Below are 13,802 nucleotides of genomic sequence, written 5' to 3'. Positions count from 1 at the left end.
GTGGCCGGTTTTATTGTGCCTGCTTGCAAATTGCCTTGTTTATGCACTAGACGTCGTCGTGTGTTAATAGTGTTTCGTTTAAATGTTAAATAGCTAGTTTAATTAAACTGATTTATTGTGGGTGATCAGGTGATTTGTTGCCGCTGCTCCATGCCAAAGTTCACTGTGCAATTAATAGTCATTCCGATGCAAATTGAGAACTGTGCTTGCTTGTTCTGTGTTTTCTCACTGCTCGGACAAGTGTATACTAAAGTTAGCTCGGCCCTGGAATCCCCTGTAGAATGTCTTAAATTTGTTTAAATTGCCAGTAATTGCGCCGGGTTAAATGGGCTGCCAAAAAGCGCTCAGAGACGTTTTATAGCGCGCTTTGCACTCGCCCTTGTAGGCAGCCAAGCTCAACCCTTTTCTTTCTCAGCTGCAGCCGGCGATCATCATTTAAATGCCCGCGAAAGCAGCAGCTGCGCTTATGAAACCGAGCGGAAGAGCCTGGCCACGGCACAAATAACCACTCAAAAATTTATAACTGTGTCTGATCATAGCAATTAGTGTGAATTTGATTTTATTGCCGACTAAGAAAACCGAAAGTGTTCAGAACCAGCCAGCAGCAACAAAGGCAGTTGTAAAGCCAATGCGTAGCTAAAAGCTGCAAATGCACACCGAACACGGTAAGAAAAAATGCATAATTTGTAAGAGGTCACTGCACTTTGGCCAAGATAATGGTTCATTACTTACCATTAACACAGCTCACCTTTGACTTTAGCTTATATTTAAAGCTCACGGCGTATGTATGTATTTCATGTTAAATAGTGGTTTGAGCATTTTTTTTTCAGTGCACCTAACTCCTCCCGCTGCAACTGAAACTCCGACTTCGGAGACAGTTAATTGGGGGTCCGCCTTGTGGTCACACGCAGCAGCCGCAGAAGGAACCGCAGTCACAGTCGAAGTCAGAGCCAAAGTCAGGCATTCATAATAAAAGCTGAGGAATGAGTAAATTAAGAATTATGGCTTTTGCATGCAAATTCAAAATTTCCGATACACAATAAATTACTTAAGAGCGCCCAACGACCAAAAAAAAAGGGGTAAATAAGGAGGAGCAGAGCCAAAAGCTAAATAACGATAACCGAACAAAAGCGTCGAAATACAACTGGCGATGCTTTCAATAAAGAAGTTGTAGACATTCGCGATCTGCGAGCTTAACTTGTGAGTTATTCGAATTGTATCTGTCTGTCTGCACAGGGAAATCAGATCAAGATCAAATTGAAATAAGAAACTTTTATTATACAAGTTTTAAACATATATAAGAAGTGAGCAAGTGAGATTGCATTCATATGGAATATTGAGAAAAAAATATATATATTATAAATGAAAACTAAATTTACTTGCTCTTAAGTCATATTTGCGTTTTCTTAATAAATAGCACTTTTTTAAGCAAGATTTCGTAAATTTCTTTCAGTGCATGGAGGCAGGCCTTGAACCAAGATCCCAGGCGGGCAGGAAGATTAAAAGGGTCAGGCATTCGCATTCATGTGGGTGGCCTCATGTGGAGTAACTGTCAGCCAGAAGTTTGCATTCCGCCAAGTTATGATTTGGCCGAAAGTGAAAAGGAACATCTTCAATAGCCCCGCCCATTTGGCCAGCTTTTCAGGTCAAGGCAGCCGGCTAAATTCGTTTACCTAAAGTTAACGCGAAAAGTTCCTTCCATTGCGTCGTTTACCTGAGGCAAAGGAGTTTTGAGAGCCTTCCAGCTGGTAAATTAATAAGCCAAATTAAGTGAGACTCCTAGGAAATGGTTAAAAATCGACTGGGATAATATCCAGCGGCGTGCAATCGGAGATTTTATTTTTCCAGCTACCATTTACATACCGTGCGAGCCACTGGAGCACTCCACTTCGATTGCATGTGCTCATTTTCCCACAATAAATTGATAAATGGATTTCAAACTGTGCACGGCATTCAAGACCAACTGTCCATCAGTCTTTTGGCCGCTGCTAGATTACCGGGCAACTGTGAGGTGGCATTGGTTTTGATGCTGGCCAAGTTCCAAATTGAAGTGGCACCTAGTGTTGATGAAAAACGGGAAATGATTGTTAAAATTTAACTGCAATTTCTAGAGAGTAAAATCAACGCTCTAAAATAAAACTCTTTTAAATGAATTTATAGAGACTTAAGAATGTGTGGGATTGTGTAGGATTGCAATTGACTCATTATCTGTCAATTTAACTCCATAGTAGAGTATTAAGCTACTTTCTATCCACTAGACCCATATTCAATTACATTCATTTGCAATCGGAGTGGTTTTATTTTCCTTATAGCCTTCTGCGTCAGCTACAGTTATGGCAATAACTATGGTCATTTCTAGTATGGCTGCCATTACGATTCCGGCCAGCCTTTCAGCGATTGTTAATTGCTTTTGGCCCAGAAGAAGGCGAGGGTGCAAGTGCGGGTGGGGACCATGAGGAGGCGCTACCTGGATGCGTGTGTTGGCCATCTAGGAGCGGTGGGTCCTGCAGAGCCAGCACCCATCTCCTGCTGCTCCAGCTGCAGCTCCTTGATGCTGATGTGCTAAACGTGCGGCGGTCATTTGGCCAAACGATTGGCGATCATGAGTGGGCTATTTGATAGCTGGCAAGAAAGTTGTAGCAAAAAAGGCCGCAGCAGGCGCAATTAAAGTGCAGCTGGCCGACAGCGATTCACTGTTATGTCATAAACACTCGCTATTTGAGTTGCGCTGACAGGGCGGCCGCAAGTGTCAAAATGCCTGTCAAAAGCCACCCACATGTCGGCAATAACGATCGGGCGGCATTAACCATCAGCCGAACGAATCGACTTCATGCCATCTTACCAGAAGTCAAGAGATTTATTAGCTTGCAGTTTCTTTTCGGGGCCAGTCGATATGCGATTATCGGGCGCGGAATCTATAATAACCAGCTGTCGCCGAGCCACTTGAAATATGTATTTATGTATCTCGCAGATGCAGTTTTCGCCTGACTGTCGGCTTAGATTGACTGTGCGTGCTGAGTTTGATTTGCAAAATGGAAAAAAATCGAATTAAATCAGTAGCTCAATCTTTTTTGGCTGCTGGCATTTTCAATTAGTTCTCTAGAGCAGTGCCTTTGAAGTGTCAAGGTCTCGTCGCTCGACTTGATTTATGCTAATTCCCGAGCCACGTCTAACGATTCGACTTGGTCAAGTGTCAGGCGTTCGTTCAACTGGGTCATCAGGTGATTGAAGGCCGCCTCCTAGCTCCGATTTTATCCGATTTAATTCGTCTCCCCCGAGCATTAATCACTCCCTGTGGCGAAGCGTACTTTCTCCAATGCTCTGAGTAATCATCGTCGGGTAACACACATCACCTCAGCCGCAGCTGCATTTGCCTTCTCTTCTGGCCAAAATAGCCATTTGGCGGCCAATACTCTCTGAGTGAGCAATTGCAAATCTCGGGAATGTTAATGCCAGCTTTGAGTGACAGCCGTCTGATTTTGGCCTCAAGCAGTTGTTGTGACGACAAATTTATGCCCTACAATGGAATTTTTGAGAAATGCTGAATCCATTGAGTATTTAATTCACTTGTCGCTGGCTCTAACTACACGACTATTTCATGAAATCTTAAATACTTTTAAATTTTCTAAATAACACATTGAGCATCGAATGCTTTAAACTGTTTCTAACGAGATAACAGTAATTATTCAATTTACTAATTAAGGCAATTTTGTATAATTTCATTTGTCCACACCCAACTTCAAATGCAATTTTACCACTTTAAGTTGTTCAAGTGGGAAGAATTTAATTGAAGTGGGTCGGAGCTTAAAAGCATTTCACCTGTTCGTCTAGCAAATTTAATTTGCTGCCCCACGTGACTCATCCGCAACCGGAATTCGGATGACAGCGGCAACGGCGCGGTTGTGGCCGCATGTCAAAGTCGTCGAAAGGGAGTGAGTGTGTTGAAAAAAGGGAAAAGTTTTCTAGCCGCAAACGTTAAACGCGAATGAAGGCAGAAGTTGGAGATACTATATAGCTATGGCCTTTAGCGAAAATCAAGCAAACTTTCAGATGTTTGTGCACCGGAATTAATGAAGTCACACACGCCGGCATCTGGGAACTTAAAATCAAAGTCACAAGACTGACAACAGTGCGTATGATTTATGTCCACTTGCCAACTGCAAATGTCGCAATAAAAGGTACTGCTACGCTTGAAATAAAAATAAAAAGGAATGCTACACAATTGCATAACTAATCTGCAGCGACGCAGAGTGACATTTTAATTGTGCCTCCATGATATATGGATGGAAGACCGATTGCCGATTGCAGATTGCCGTTCCCATCAATGCGGCATGGTAAGAGAGTAGAGGCATGTAACTGCCATATGTTGCCGCTGCCAATTAGACATCGCAAGTTGTTGCCACGTAAATTAATTTAATTATGTCAATGCAGCTTACCTTGGAGTCAACGTCGCAGCAGCAGCAGCAGCAGCACCAGCTGAAGCTGGCTTAGTTTATTTGTCAAGCGGTGTAAAATGGCGTAAACTACATTGGTAGCAAGGCATTCGGACCAGCAGGAGGAGAGCAGCTGGAGCTCCGGAGCACTATATGGAATAGGAGCCGCTGACATGCAATGTTCCCGGGTCGGTTCGCAAGTATTAAGATCGATATTGGGTGGCTATAGGTGAAAGTTGCGGGAAACCAAAGCTGGTGTCATGCAACTGATTTGAATTATTAATTGTAAGTTTATTACAAAGTAACTAATCAGGCTTTTGCATTGATTTTAAACAGTAACTAATGTGTGTACATATTATATATTGTAAAAGCTAATTATTGAGTTGCACAACCTTATAAGCGACCCTCGCTGCGAGTGTCAACTGTTGTTGGTCGAGCTTGAGCTGATGTTGCTGTTGCTGCTCTCGTTGCATGTTGTTGCTGCGCGGCGCTTTTGTAATTAATCAAACCCAAGCACATTGACAGCGCGTAGACAGAGCACGGAGCTGGAACTAAAGCTGGGTGCTGAGCTGGGGGCTTAAGAGAGCTATCCACCATCCACGTCCATCCTGCCCAGCTGCCCGGTTGCCCCAATCCGGCATGTTCGTGGCCATGTCGATGTCCCTGACCGACCGCATCGGTGAACTTTAAACTTTTAAACTGAGGGGACTTTGAGGCAAGTCCGCCCGCAATGTCACCAATGTCACGATGCCAAAACGCTGAGAGCTGCATGCAGCATTCAGGTGCAGTAAACTCGAGGACTGTGCCAGGATATGCCGGCCAAAGATGGTTACCCGCAGTCCCAAGTCGAAATCGAAGTGTAGTGAAAATAAATGGCCCGGCATTATCGCACTTGCCATCGAAAATAAATTTCCACCTGTACAATTGCAAATTGCAGTGATTCCTCCGATGTCGTCGTTTCCCAAGTTTCTGCTCCTGCTGGCTTTTTACTCGGCGCGAAACTACTGACATACAGCTCGCGAGCGACAGGCGAATTTCCTTTTCGTTGGCGGTAACAAGGGGCACTTCACTCGGGGATTGTCGTGGTAATTATAAAGCAATTTCCACACGTATCGAACGGCGATCGCATTGGGAGCAGCACCTGGAAAAAAGGAGGGCCCTCGCCGCTGGACAGTGAAATTAACCTGAGCCGAGTTCCACTTCATCGGGGCGACTAGTTTGTCCAGCTCTCTCGCATTTGTCAGGGCAATTTATGCACAATGCTGCAGCAGCGAGGCTGAAATGTATCTTAAGCTCTTGCAAAAGTGTATCTTCTGCCTGACGTTGTTGCAAGTGCAACAACTGCTGCTGCCGCACTTCAAAGGAAAATGCAGTACGTGCAATTATGCGCTGCGTTGCACATTATTAGAAGTGACTGTTGGACGTCGATGATGTGGTTACATTTGATAGCCCGCCCGCCTATCCGTACGTGCATGCCGGCGATTAATGCCTGATTAGACACTCGACAGGGGCCGATTTAGATCGAGATTGCGATATGGATATGGGCTATGGGATATGGCCAGAGATGACAGCGGACTAGAAGAGCTGGCGATGATTGAAATGTATCTGGGACGATGTTGCCACGTACGCGTGTTATTGGGCATTTCCTGGCCACATGTTGTACTTATCGGGCACTAAAACGTTAAAGAATGTTTCCCATATATATTTCAAGTCCGCAATTGATTTACGGAATCGCAAATAGAGGAAATGCCTCACTAATTAGAGGCAAACGCTTGGATAACCCACTTCCCAGAGTTGCAGCATCCACTTGAACTTCTGTCTGAATAAGGCAAGATATTTTATAGATTTCCCTTCAATTAAATTGGATAAATTTATGATATTCTGCCGAATAATTCGCATAAATCACTGGCGCAAGGGAAAGCATATTTGGGTCACTAGGCAGAGAGTCCCATTTAAATGGAAAATCACTTGAGAATCTTCCAAGAAATTGCCCCAGACAGGCGGGCAGCAGCATCACATTTTGATTTTTATGCGATGGAGCCACACAGAATCTACCACAAAGATGTCCAAACAATCCGAGAGGCAAAATGTAATGTAACTTGCCCAATAATCGGTGCGGAGAGCAATTACCAGAACGAGATAAACACACAGATGAAAGGCGAACGGTAAAAGGCAACAATCACAGATTCAATTGAAATGAAAACCAAGTCGGAATGTTTTTTTTTCCAGCTTTTGCTTTTCATTATTGAATTTATCTAGAAGATACATTCATGTCTACATGTACATGTATGTACGTGCCACCGGGTCTGCAGTGTTTGGTTTCTGTGGCTGTGCGTTAATGAAAAATTTCACTTTTCAAAATGCTCAGCTCTGCGGACTTCAAAAGTAAACAGCCCAGTCCATTGTTGGTCTACAGAAATCCCAATCCACTTGAGCTACTTTTAACGCAGCAGCTACGAGGCAACGGCCAGAAACAATAATTATTACGATCAATTTAGATGCAGATTGCATGCGGCGGCAATTGAGGTGGGTCCGTCTTTGAACAACGCCCACTAAAGCCACACATACAGCCGGAACACGATGGTACACTGGCAAAAAACAATAACCACAAAGTCAATAAAATCTTATGATGTATATATAAATCTCTTACAATCTTCCTCTTTTGCACTGAATGTTTTTTGGTACCCATTTACCTTTCATAAATTATTCAGTACAGTGTACACATCGCTTAGTCTGACCTCCGCTTAAATTTCTTTCAGTGCAGACAGTCGCAGATACAATTTCGACTTGATTACTAATGCATAGCTGCTTGGCTTTTCTTGGCCAGCTGGCTATTGGGACCTCAGCCGGGTGTTTTGTTTGCATACCGGGCAGCGGCCCCGAAACATTGTCATAATAATTATGAACTGAATAAAAGGCCTCAAGTGAAACGCCTTCGTGGTCAGTGGAGCAATTAGAGCGATCTCAGCCCGGAGATACTGCCATAATGAAGTCTGGAGAATCGAAATGCAATTGAAAAAGTCGCCCAACACAAATAAATGCATTGTTTGTCTCGTGCTCGAATTGATATCCCTTTAAAAAATATTGCTGAGCTGGCATTCAAATGTGTGTAATTCGGCAGCCGTGAATTTTGTGAGGTTTTAAAACTGAGATTCTAGTTTGACACACAAATTACTATTCATGGCGAAGGGGTGAGCAAGGAAAGTAGTTTCTTTTCACGTTTTCTTTCGATATACAAATAAGTTAAATCAATAGCAACTCGACAACTAAGTCAAATTGCCAATGAAGGCACTTGAAGAATTTCCTCATATTCGCCGTCACTTCAATCCCTTGTAATCAGTGCTCTGCAACGATAAGATTTTCCGAGTTGCAGTGGGGAAACCAATTAGAAGATGTCGGCGGAAAAATAAATGCAAGAATGCAAACAATGTGCAGCTTGATTGCTATTTGTTGGCCGCAACTGACAACTGCAATTTGCCGATAAGACACGCTTAATTTGCTGCTGTTTCATAGATAACTTAGCTGCAATGCAAACACCATAAGGGTGCCATGAAATGGAATCTTTAAGATTAGTTATATGTACAGACTACCATTTTCAAAAAGCGTTTCCCAATTCCAGACCATAACGAATGATTAGCCAGCTAATGGAAAACTTCCGGTATTCAAAGTCTTAAGCTCCCCGCCCGCATGCCAGATGCTGCATTTAATTGTAAACAGAAATCTTACCGAAATTAATTTTAAAGTGAAATTCTTGAGACCTCCGCGATGGAACGCTTATGAAAATGAATGTCAGGTCCGCTTTCCAACCACAAAACCCGAATTGACAAACGGAAGTAAGCAATGGCTTCATAGCTCCATTCCCAGCGGAAACTGCAGCTTTACATGTTGGTAGACGAGCATGCAGCTCGGCTTATACATTTTTAATTTTTCATTTTCCTTTAAAGCGGATTCCAAATCAATGGGCCCTGGCCCAGTCTACGGTATTGCATTCCATCTGCTTGGCAACTGCAACCGCAGCACGTTCGTATACCTCAAATGCCTGGCTGAGTCGCGGAACTCACGACAGGTGGCGCTCCTTCCTGTTGCCAGAGTCTCGCCGGGGTCATAAAAATTGAGCTATTAAATAATTTCTGTCACACAAATTTGCTTTTATTGTTTATTTCCGTTTTCGGTGCCAGTGCCAGGTGCCGACCCCTTTCTTTGTGGTGGGGGGGGGGGGAGGGAACTTGGCCCCACACAAGTCTTCGCTTTCCTGGTCTTCCCAGCTAATTAGCATTATTATGCACAATTCTACATATTTACTTAGTTGTATTTGTTGTGCCATTAGCCCCGGCGAGCGCATTTTCCACTTAAGAGTTGCGCTGGCATTTTGTCTTCGCATCATTTTTGTCACTTTGTGGCTTGTTTGTCGTCTTTGAGGTGTGTGACTCATACCCATTCCAAACTGCGACTTTGATCTCTGTTGTCTTTGCCATTCTGCTGGCCCTTTGATGTCTGTTTGGGACAATAAAATCTCGAGTTGCCGCAAAAGTTTCCGCAATTTGCGGTGGCGTGGCTTCATTCAAGGAAATGTCATTAAAACCCTAGGCGTCCAATAGTTTTTCCAAAGGAAAGGCATGCAGCACGCAACAAGTGTCAACTTGGGACAACAAGGCGGCTTTTCCCTTTAACTTTCCAACATTATATGATGACAATAAATCCAAATAGTAGAAGATACACCGCCCAAAGTCGGACCAACTGTCAGTCTATATAATTGACAAGCTGTTGCCCGGCCTTCCCCACCTTTCCGTCTATTTGTTTGCACGGCTTTTTTCTCACCCTAGTTAAGTTTTTCGGAGTTCCGGGCCAAAACCAAGCCCATCTGTTATCGGAACGGAAAAAAAGGGGAAGCGGGTAGGGAAGACAACAAAAAGGCACGGAATGAGTAACTGGCACAAATCGTTGGCCCCGCGTAAATATCATTTTTAAATATTTATGTTTCAATGAAATGAAAATTGCAGGGCAACAGACGTTGTTTGCGATATTTTTGCTCCCATGCCGCCGACTCTTATTCACGTGCCATAAACAAATATTCGGAATCTGCACCAGTTGTGACATATTGACCCGCCACGCCTCCTTTTCACCAACGCCCCCCGTATGAATGGCGTTCGAAAGTTTTTTCATTATTATTTGCTTGGCTCTCCTGAACTGCATTTCCGAAGTGTGTCAATAATTACAATAGGAGCATGGATGGCGGAGGTGCAGTGACTGTAAAAAATATTAAAAAATTAAGAATGAATGGATATTTTTATTGGAGAATAGGTCAAGTTGCACAATCGCATTTAATGGAGAGCAGCCGATGGCTTAACGCTTTATCAAACATACTGTCGGATAATCAGTAGAGCTTTTATAGCTCGGGAATATATCTGTTTTGATCAGTTAATAAATACCATAATAAAACCTAATCAACAATCTTAACATGCTTAAGCTAATCAGTTCCCCATGGAATTCGTTGTGTAATTTTGTTAAACTAACTGGAGTTAATATTTCCTACCACATAAACCTTTAAATTAGCAGGGGCCTATTTCCGGCTCGATTTATTGCCTGCGAACCCTTCGATAAATTTAATTTTCATATGCCATAAACCCGATCAAGATGTGATTTAAATTTTTCCAAACTTCCTGCCACCACGAGCAAAGCGGCTCATATTCACCGCGTTCCATTCAAGAGTATTACAATTTTGGTTTAAGCGCATTTCCGCTGATATGCATTGTGTGCATTTATGCTCCGGCAATAACAACAACATATTATGTATAAATAAACAGCAGAGAACTTAAACAAACTGTTTGGTTTTCTGGCTCGACAGTCGCCATATTCCATTTACGGTGTTCGATTTTGATTTCGATTTTTTCCCAATGTGTCGACGCATTGATTACGGGCGCACGTCTGTCTGCAACTCGAATCGAAGCTATATATCTATCTCAGTATATAGGTATGGGTGGTGGCACCATTAAGGCTGACTGACTGCCCTGACCATATAACTATAACTGGGTTTCCTCCGGATAAGATCGCGTACATAACTCATTACTGCATGGGCGATATGAGAGACGTCACTCTGACTATTTAAGTTCCCTTTTCCGAGTGTTAAGAACCCAAAAGTGAGGGGGAGGCACATTCGAGCAGTACTGAAATCTGTTTCACTGCAACTGCATTGGGTTTTAATTATGCCCTATGATGAACTAAGAGTCTACCACATGATTGGAGTCTTCAGTTCATAACTAAAAGGAATTGTATCAACCGGTATATATGTATATTACATTTACAAATCGTTTTATAATATGGTGGATGGATTGTTTTAACATGCACGTATCAGAAGTATATACCCCCATTTAAAAAAAGATCAGATATTTATTTTTCGCACATTGCATTGCAGATAACAGTCTTAAGTAAATAGTCTGCCATTACGGCTTATGGTTTTTATGACTTCGAAATGGGTTTTATCTATACCTGCGAGGGTATTTCACAAGTCGTCTATTCAAACATCGGGCATTGGGTCTATCGAATGCCTGATATTGTTGTTCTTGGACATCGTTGGTTGCCGGCTGACTGATAATATGATTCGTGCCCATTGCCGATATGGGTGGAGGAGGTTGGGGGGTTGGTGGAGGAAAACTACGTGGCAGTCGCATCGACTTTGCTGCAATCTGGTGCCCCAATCCCCCGATTGTTTTTCCATCGACTCGCTGTTGTTTTTCCTCAGTGCAGCTGTTTGCTTTGTCGCACGGAGAGAAACGCACGCGTTAAGCACACAATTATGCAGACAGTCAGGCATTCGGCATTTGCTCTCTGGTCGATCGAGGTCCGCACTACGGACAGCTCCATTTTACACACCAAAATTAGATAAACAAACAGAGACCCAAATTCAATAAACAAACACACAATACTTTGATTGCACTGCAGATAGTCACTCGACCGGGAAGACGATACAAATACGGAGATACAGATACAGATACAAGGCCTTGTCCACAACGAATCATTTTTGATGCATCCATCGCAGTTGTATGGCTTTCGTTTGTCCGCAGGGCAAATATGACTCAATTTGGCTCGCCCGAGAAAGCCGAGTCGAGAAAACTTGTAACCTCCTGCTAATATGCAAAATCAATAGCTCCCCGGGGCGTATGTGGAATGGGAATTTTCCCAGTGCTAAGCTACTGTTTTCAATTTTCAGAAAAGGTGTCACTCGGAATGGGGAGATCGATCGAGGGTGCTACATCGCAGCCAGCGCACTTTAATGCATAATTTAAGTAATTTAGTATTCAATATTAGCAAATGACAAAAAGCAATTAGATGGCTTTGCAAATCAAACAAACAAATGTATTGCGTTGACTGGTATGAGATACTTACACTCTTACACATGTCTGACTGCTGTCTAAATGGATTTGATGAATTTTGTCTATAGCATCTAATAGATATTTCAGTGCTCTTAAAAAAATAATGTGATGATGGCATAACTTTTGCTACCTTAAATTATAAAATATCATTGAATACTAAAACATATCAGAAATAAGCTTATGTAGGCTGTGCCCTAAGAAATGTATACTGTTGTTACTTATTAACTTTCCTTTATCATTTTCATTTCAAATTACATTTGAACAATCCCTTCGGCAAATGTTAACTGTGTAAAATTTTAATGGCTGTACTGTAACTTGATATAATTAACTACTTATTGAGTGACTTTAAACCAATTTATAATTGCTTTTCTCGTGCATATTGATCTAGAAAATGCACATGCACTTATGCTAAGTATATAGACACATTAGGGTATTATCGAATTCCATCTACGACAGAGTGTTATTTTATTGAACAGCTTTCCCCCCCCAAACACTACGTAATTGCTGTATGTGATTATGGCCGACGATATTAATGCAGGCAAGTAAATGCAAATCCGTAGCAATTGCCAATGCCTGAGAATTTTGTGCCAATGCAATCGCAATAAAACGCAATAATATCGGTTGCATTACAAATCAATTTCTGGCCTGGCACAAACACAGCGGTTATATCCATGCGAATGGAGCACTTGGATCCAATTGCCATTTTGTTAAGAGGGCGCTTCATGGGTGGGCTTAGCTTCAAGTGGGCGGCAAATATCCTAAACGATAAATATTTAAAAGGCTGTCGAACTTGGCCAAGGCGGTTCAGACCAGCCTCCATTTCCACTTGGATGCCGTTTTCGAAGCGCTCCGTTCCGGGCTTTCTGTGTGCAATTTAGATAAGTATTATGACATATTTGACACTCTTTCACTTTGCCAAATGGACAGGCAACGACTTAGTGATTATTTACTCGAAACTAAACTGCAATGAAGTCGCCCAAGATGCAAGGCGGCAGGGTGCAGGGTATAAAAATCAATGAAATGCAATTACCGAGAATGCCTGGCTGCCAGACGATACTCACTTATATTATAATAACATTTGTTGTTATTGTCGCTTGTATTGATAAAAAGGGCGTGGGTTGTGCGTATATACAATTTATACATATCTCATAGGCGGCATTTGTCGTTGTCGCCTAAGCCATAAGCATAACTGATAAGCTGCAATTACCTGCATTGATAATTTCGAATGTATTTCCATATAATGCATACAAACCCCAACAGTAATAATCGTAATACTCTGCCATAAAGGCCAAATGACAACTCTGGGTCTCTTCCATCTGCCCCTGAAACCCTCCCCACCCATCCCGATCCTGTGTGTCGGTCTTCGGTTCTCCAACTGCAACTCCGACTCCAACTTCTAGCCAACTCCTCCGAGGCCCCGGGCACACCCATAATTGAATAGCTCAGCGACGTGTGTGAGATTGCGGGTGTTTGGACTCGGATTGCTTTTGGCTTGGTTTGCTTCAGTTTGGCTTGGTTTCATTGCATTTCCCTTTTTCAGGTTGCATTCAGCAGGCATGCAACGAGTAAGAGTACGTGTGATTACTATTTGTGCTTAAAGGAATATCCCTAAGACAAGGACTTAAATGCAAAGCCAAGGAAGGAAGTTCGTCTGGAAATTTTGCCTATTTAAGACCTGACAATTTGTTAAGCTTCAATGCGTGATGTTTAATATTCTCGTATGAAGCATGTGAGATAAATTATTGAAATAATATATAAGTACATCTTAACACTTCGTAGTTCGGTTCTCTACAGGTATCAGTTTTGTTTAGCATTATCTGCAACACTATTCATCTGGTGCAACTTCCAGGTCATCTTTTATCAGCTGAGCTTTGTTTTTTTTTTTTGTTCGGTAGCTCATATCAACTTAAACACTATTTCAATTTTCCATCGACATGCAGCCGAAATTCAAACAATTCATATGCCTCGGCTGCTGATCAATGATAATTTTTCCAACGAA

General features: G+C 42.4%; 2 long non-coding RNA genes across 2 annotated transcripts; one reads left to right on the top strand and one right to left on the bottom strand.

Moving 5' to 3' along the window:
• Positions 1-12: 12 nt before the first annotated feature.
• lncRNA:CR44635 (long non-coding RNA:CR44635) lies at positions 13-231 on the bottom strand. Its single transcript, NR_124646.2, has one exon. It is a non-coding gene; the product is annotated as a long non-coding RNA:CR44635 (long non-coding RNA).
• A 235-nt stretch (positions 232-466) lies between these two features.
• lncRNA:CR44634 (long non-coding RNA:CR44634) lies at positions 467-670 on the top strand. The gene has a single exon (NR_124645.2). It is a non-coding gene; the product is annotated as a long non-coding RNA:CR44634 (long non-coding RNA).
• The last annotated feature ends 13,132 nt before the right edge of the window (positions 671-13,802 follow it).

Source organism: Drosophila melanogaster, chromosome 2R (assembly GCF_000001215.4).
Source record: "Drosophila melanogaster chromosome 2R".
NCBI classification, from domain to species: Eukaryota; Metazoa; Arthropoda; class Insecta; order Diptera; family Drosophilidae; genus Drosophila; species Drosophila melanogaster.
Note: the sequence above shows the minus strand (reverse complement) of the source record. Positions and strands in the feature narration are given on the sequence as shown.